The sequence below is a fragment of the Spinacia oleracea genome, chromosome 6 (assembly GCF_020520425.1).
Source record: "Spinacia oleracea cultivar Varoflay chromosome 6, BTI_SOV_V1, whole genome shotgun sequence".
Lineage (NCBI taxonomy): Eukaryota > Viridiplantae > Streptophyta > Magnoliopsida > Caryophyllales > Amaranthaceae > Spinacia > Spinacia oleracea.
Genome location: NC_079492.1, coordinates 51,508,971 through 51,515,682, shown reverse-complemented (window position 1 = coordinate 51,515,682; position 6,712 = coordinate 51,508,971). Strand labels below are relative to the sequence as shown.

At 43.1% G+C, this 6,712-nt stretch overlaps 1 long non-coding RNA gene across 1 annotated transcript; it reads right to left on the bottom strand.

The window, feature by feature from the left end:
* Positions 1 to 3,181: 3,181 nt before the first annotated feature.
* On the bottom strand, positions 3,182 to 6,712 carry LOC130462746 (uncharacterized). Its single transcript, XR_008923489.1, has 2 exons — positions 5,385 to 6,712; positions 3,182 to 5,242 (listed from the first exon to the last, which is right to left on the bottom strand). It is a non-coding gene; the product is annotated as an uncharacterized lncRNA (long non-coding RNA).

The window sequence follows — 6,712 nt, the reverse complement described above, 5'->3', positions numbered from 1 at the left end:
AACAAGAGCAAAAGACACCTTCTCCTTTGAAGGCGTCTCAAAAAGACTAATCGGTTGACGGCCTGAGAAGTGGCCTAGATTAGAGCCCCAAATTAGGCTGATCACCTAAAACACTGGGGTAACCGTCCACACATGGACCAAAAAGCATGTTCCTGAAATATCAGTAATAAACTGAACTGGAATAAAAAGCAAAGTGCACAAGAGGCACTAAATATTCTTACATGCACACAAGGCGCAACAAAACCAAATAAATAATGCCCAAAAGGCATCAATGTTATTACAAGCACTCACGGTGCCACTCAACACCAACTAAAAAATCCCCTATGCGTGAGGAGCTGTGGAGCTCCCGTCCTGGACATCCTGACCTTCCGGGGAATTCACCTCCTCTTCCTCCGCGTCTTCATCCTCCCCCTCGCTAAAGAACTCGGGAGGATCTAGGCCAAGGCGTCTAGCATTCGAGACGGCCATCTGATACGAGATGCGACGTTTAAACCAGGAGAAGTCTTTCCCATCCATTGATTGGTCCCATGCCCGACGAGCATTCTCCAAGATGGACTCTTCCCCAAGCTTGAAAGAGCTAGCGGCTTCCCCCTGCACGGTCTCAATCTCTTCCTAGGTAGCCTTAAGTTTTTTCTCTAAGGCGTCCACTTTGGAGGAGAAGTTGGTTACTCGCTCCAAGACTGAGGAATACCCCTTCCTCAACGCAGCCAACCTCTCCTCATGCTCCATCAACTTTCTCTCATACTCCTGGGCGTCTTCCTCAGCTTTCTTCAGAGCGTCCGTCTCCGACTTGATCTTAATATCCGCATCTTCATTGATCTGTCTAACCTTCTTTCCAGCATACCTCTCATGATTCTCAATCTGGTCCTTGTGCTTCAACATCTCCTTATGCATATCAAAGCGATAATGCCGACTCTCGGCACAACGGATGAAGAGCTGCCATAGCCAAAAATGAACTTAGTCCCACACAAAAAAAAAAAAAAAAAGTAAAGTATATCTTACATCAAGAACGACGGACTGCATGGCCCCAAAATACCCCAAATCAATCCCAGGAAGCGAGCTCACATACTCCTCAGGAATTGCAGCCTAGACGTCCGAAAGGATTTTGTCCTTTTCTTCTGAACTATATCCGCCTGATGAAGGAATGTTCGCCACTTCAGCGCGCCGCATCCGCTTGAACATGTCAACTAAACAAACATCAAAATGTCAAATGTAGTACTAAAACTACCAATCATGACACCTGAAGTACTAGACCACTAACCAATCGAGGGAGCTGGTGGAGGAATGGGGGCGTCCCCGGCAGAAGGACCTTGAGACCCCTTTCCCTCCTCCTCTCTAGATGAGGGCGAAGAAGCCCCTCCAACCTTCGCAGCAGCGCCAGAGGCGGCAACCTGGTCAGCGACCCCTTCGTCCACGACCACTTTGAACGCGGAGTCTTCCTCAGCGGCCACATGGGGAGATGCTTCTTTGTGCTCAGGAGGAGGGCTGGATGCCTGAGGAAGAGAGACTCATTTTTCAGACAGTGGGGCAGACGACTTCACCAGTGACGGTTTCGCTGCAACATCAACAGTGCCCAGTTTCTTGAATAAGGGCGCTTGGGCTTAGGAGTCGCCGTCGAAGACGCAGGACGTTTCCTCGTAGCCGACGAAGTGGGCTCCTATAAAATGCAACAGGTGAACAACCGAACATAGGCCTTAGAGAAATGCAGAAGAATATCAAAGAACAAACAGAACATACCTTGGCAGCGTCACTAGAGGCACCCTCGTCGGACTTCTTCGAAGAGTCCTTCTTCTTAGCCTCCACGTCCTTGAGAATATCATTTGTAAACACTTGGGACAACCAGGTAGGCACGTCCACCAAACCCTTGTCTTCAGGGGACGACAGACGATCCATGGAGGAATCTACACAGAACTAAGAAGGTTAGTGAAAGAAAAGAAAACAAGGTTTTGGTAAAAAGTCTATAAAACTACCTCTACTCAGATAGGACAGAGACCGACGGCCGCGAGAAAAACCATGTTGGTAAATTGACCCACATGGGGAAGCCAAGTATTGGGAACCCACGCGTGACTCTTTGAAGATAGCCGATACATTTCGGCCTGAAATAAAGGTTTTATGAGCCTCCAATCCCTCGACAAAAGACGAGGGTAGGCGTCAACTCTAGACAAATAACGGGGACGACAATTCCACCGGGAAAGACGCCCTGAAAGGGAGTGGTCCTCTATTCGGATAACAGACCACTTCTTCCTCCACCAAACCCAGCTAGAGGTCTTACCCACCACTGTTTTATATCCCCGCCGGCTATGTAGGGTGAACCACCCCTGGGGAGAACGAGAGGAGGGGGAAATATCTACAAGCCTAATGAAAGCAGGAAAAGAAGGAGTGACGCCGCTCAATGCACACTTGGCAATGAACTTAAAGATGTTTGCCCAAGAGTTAGGGGTCAGCTGAGCAAGACCAATGTCATACCCCTCCAAGACGTCCATCACAAAGGGATGCAGAGGAAACCTAAGACCCAATCTAAAAGCAGTTGTGTAGACAGCGACCTCACCCAGAGAGAGTTGGTCTACAGAATGATGGGGACGTGGGCAGCTAAAACTAAATCCTTGAGGCAGGAGTAAGAAGCGCTCGAAGTCACGTCCCTGCTCTCTCAGACATTGATAAGGGGAAAAACTAGGTCGTTTACTAGTCTCTCCTAATCAAACAAATTACCTAAACTAACCACTAAACACAAGTAAAACGGTAAGCAAGGGTCGGAATCCACAAGGACTAAGGTGCGCTAATTTATGCTAATCGAACAACAAGCTAGGTCGAAACGAGTTGGAAAGTCAACTAACCAACTAAAACTAAATCAACTAAACTAAGAAATCAAAAGTAAACGAGATTAGGGAATGGGTCAAACAACAACAAATCATGGATTGAACCTAAGAGAATTGAAAACGGGGAAGATTCACAAGCACTACATTAGGTCGTTTACTCAATGTTGAGTTTTCACCAAACCCTAATCAATAAACTACTCCATAATCATAAAAATATGAAATTTATGGAAATTAACAACTAAAAACATGATTCTAAACAATAATAACAACTAATCTAAACATGAATCATTAAACTAAACAAAAACAATTAAACTAATTAAAATGATAAATAAAGCAATAAATAAGCAATAAATAAGGAGAGAGAGTAGAAAATTCTCATTGATTGATGAATGAATGCTTCAAATCTTCTTGTATTATCCATAATCCTCCATTTTCAATGATTTTTCATCACTTTCTCACTCTTAGAAAATAGAAACTAAACTCAAGAAAAACCCTAAACCCTAAGAGAAAGAAGAACTAAACTAATTATTTACATGGTTTCTTTGACCCAAAAATTGGGTATTTATATCATTCAAGCTAATTAAGAAAAATAGAAAAAGAAAATCAAAAGAAAAAGGATAAAAATCAAAAGAAGTGAAATTAAAAGAAAGAAAGAAAAGAAAAAATAAGAATTAAACAAAAGAAAAAAAAGAAAAAGAGAAAGAGAAATAATTATAAAAAGGAAGAAAGGTAAAAGGAGCCCAATGAATCCATCAGACCCGTGATTTTCTTCGTCTTCACTTTCGCTGCTACTCCAGCCCACAATCATCAGACCCCTCCTCTTTGTCTCTTTCGTGGCTTCGCTGCGCTCCCCTACTTTCATCATCCTCGTCCACCATCATCCCACATCAATCATCAACCGTTCACCATCAGCAGTTGTTATTCATCATCAACGGTCATCACCATCAACGATCATTATCATCTCGACCATCATCAAAATCGCTGCTCAAATCAATCAAAATCGCATCATCCATCGTCCATTACTCGATCAAATCGCAGCCGCTCAATTTCATTAATTCCGTACAACAATTGAGCGCCCAAAAGTTCGGTCGAACTTTAATGGAGGTTCGGGCGAACCCGTTTCTAGTTTGGGCGAACTCAAGGAATGTTCGTCCGGACCCGACCTTGTCAGGAACTCAAAAATTTTGGGTTCCGCCGAACTAATATACGGGTCCGACCGAACCAATAGGCTCTGCTTTTTCTCTGTTTTGCCCTGTTTTATCGATGCAATTAGTTGCAGTTTTGGGCGAATTTTGGCTGTGATTTTGATTGGTTGTGTGTTGTTTAGCTGTTGTAGTTGATGTTGGGTGGCGATGATGGTCGATTCTTGGTTGTGCGAAGTTGGCGCGGATATCGTAGCTATGGTGGCTGCGTGGATGGCGGCAGGTGGTTGACGGTGGTTGAAGGCGAGGGAAGGCAGGTTGGGCTGCGTTGTTTGGTGTTTGAATGGAGGTGAGAAGTTGGACGGAAGGAGATGCGTGGCTGATTGGCGCTGAGTAGGGTGGTGTAGGTGGTGGTGTAGGATAGGAGAGGAGGTGGTGTAGGATAGGAGAGGAATGTTGCACAATTCTTGGCAGCAGTTTGGCCCAAGTTTTGAGGCCCACAAACTACATTGTCCATAATTCAATTCTCTAGTTCTTTGACAAGTTGACCCAATTAACTCGATTGTTGAACTCGTGTCCGACCTCAAAGTACTCGGCCACCTACACACATAAAAACAAACACGAGGGAAAATCACGAAATAAAAATAAACTGAAAATAAATAAATATAAAAAAGTAAATAATAATAACTAAATAGAAATAGATTAGAAAAATAATAACGAAACTATAATTAAACTATAAAATGATAAAACAAATAAAATAACTAAATTGCGAAATTAGACCTAAAAACAAAGAAAAATCACTAATTACGCTAATTAAGCTACACAATATAAAATAAAATAAGTAAAAGCTAAAAATGATAAAATTAGACAAATAAATTATAAAATAACCTAAAAAATACTTAAAAACTACCCCCTAGGAGTGACATAAATGTCACTCATCAGATACCTCAGCCATTTCATGCTGGGAAAGATGTCAGAAGGAAGCAAATCTACATCTTCTTTTCCCTGAACCATAGGAGGAAGGTATTTTGCAAACTCCTCGTCAGAAGAACTAGAGGAGTCATCCTCAAAATCCTCACGAGGAACACGAGGACGGCGAGCCACGCTCTTCCTTCTCCTTGAAGAACGTGCCGCCCTTACAGCCCCGTCTCCCGAATGATGGGAGGAGCTGACTCCACCCCTATTTCCCTGGGACGGGCTCGAAAAAGGAACTATGTTGTCCCTCTCTCGCGACGCTGCCCATGCACCCACGTTGGTTGTTTGCCTAATTCGAGCCATGCCGTCCTGCATAAGGAACATGATGTCTGACTTTAGCAAAAAGAAAGAAAAAGAGTGCCGCAACTAACAGGACGCCTCCCCAAGAAATCGTAAACATAAAGGAAAATCCATAAACATGCAGAAACAAGAAGTCGATAAGAATGCTTACCAAAGAGTGATCAAACTGACAGAAAGGCTGAACAAAATCGTCCACGCTCCAAGAACACTGAATGAAGAATCCAAGAACACCAAATGAAAGCACAACAAACCGCGAATCGTCTCATAAACTCACACACACCTCCAGGTCCAAGGCCCATCAGTAGGTCATGAGACCCATCTGCTCAGGAAGATCCTGATCCGCTATACCCAAAAAGCCCAAATGCTCAAGAGGCCCACCGGGCCTAAACAAAGTCTCCAATATAGCGGACACGTGTCCCAATCTTACAAAGCACCCAATCATGCATCTATGAGGGACCAATTCCTAAGAAACCCTAGCACTATAAATAGTGCAGATCCCTAGGTAGAAGGGCAATCAATTCATTCCCACCTACCTTAAAACTACCTTTGCTCTGCCTTCTCTCTAAAATTACTTCTCTCTCTAGCATATACTTACTTAAGCATCGGAGGGAATATTCCTACGGGAATATTCTTATTTTGCAGGTTGCCAGAAGTTCGTGCCAGCTCATAGTTGATACCTTCGAGGAACGCGTGACACGTCATCACCGTAAAAGATCTCACAACAGTATTGCTCCTACTGTTTATACCACCCTTGAAAGTGGTATGTTAGGTCCTAGGATGAAGGAAGGAGTTTGTAGAAGTGTCTATGGAAGGAGTGTTTGGTGTTTGCGAGATGTGGTTGCTCTTTTTAGGTCTGCAAAGAGGTATATTCTCTTTGGATTCAAAATTTCTTATCCGAAGACTGCTCCCCAAATGTTTTTGGGGGTTCATAGCATGTTCACTCAGTTTGTTATTGAGCTTCTGCTCATAAGGTCGTGTCAACCATTTCGTCATCTTGCCGTCCTTTCGTGTCTTTCTTTGTCCTTTGAATGCTACGGGTTTAAAGGGGTTCTCCATAGTGTTCATTGCCCAAGTTTTGGCCTAAGTGAAAGAAGAATTAGAAGTGTGGACGATGACTTCAACAATCGAGAGCCACATTACAAGACGATTACTATCTCTGTAACTTTAATATTTTTGCGTTGTAAGTGGTTTGTAAGAGCTAGTAGAGCTCATCTTAGCAGCTTTGGATGTGTAAGGGTCTTGATTGTAGACAATGACTTGAATCAAATGTAGCTGAACTTTATTTGGCTGAACTGAACTGAATTGAATTGAACTTAACTGAACTGAATGGAGCTGAACTGAACTGAACTGAACTGAAATTATCTGAACTGAACTGAACTGAATGGAGCTAAACTAAACTGAACTAAACTGAACTGAATAGAGTTGAACTGAACTAAACTGAATGGAACTGAATTAATAGTAAATAGTAAATAATATATA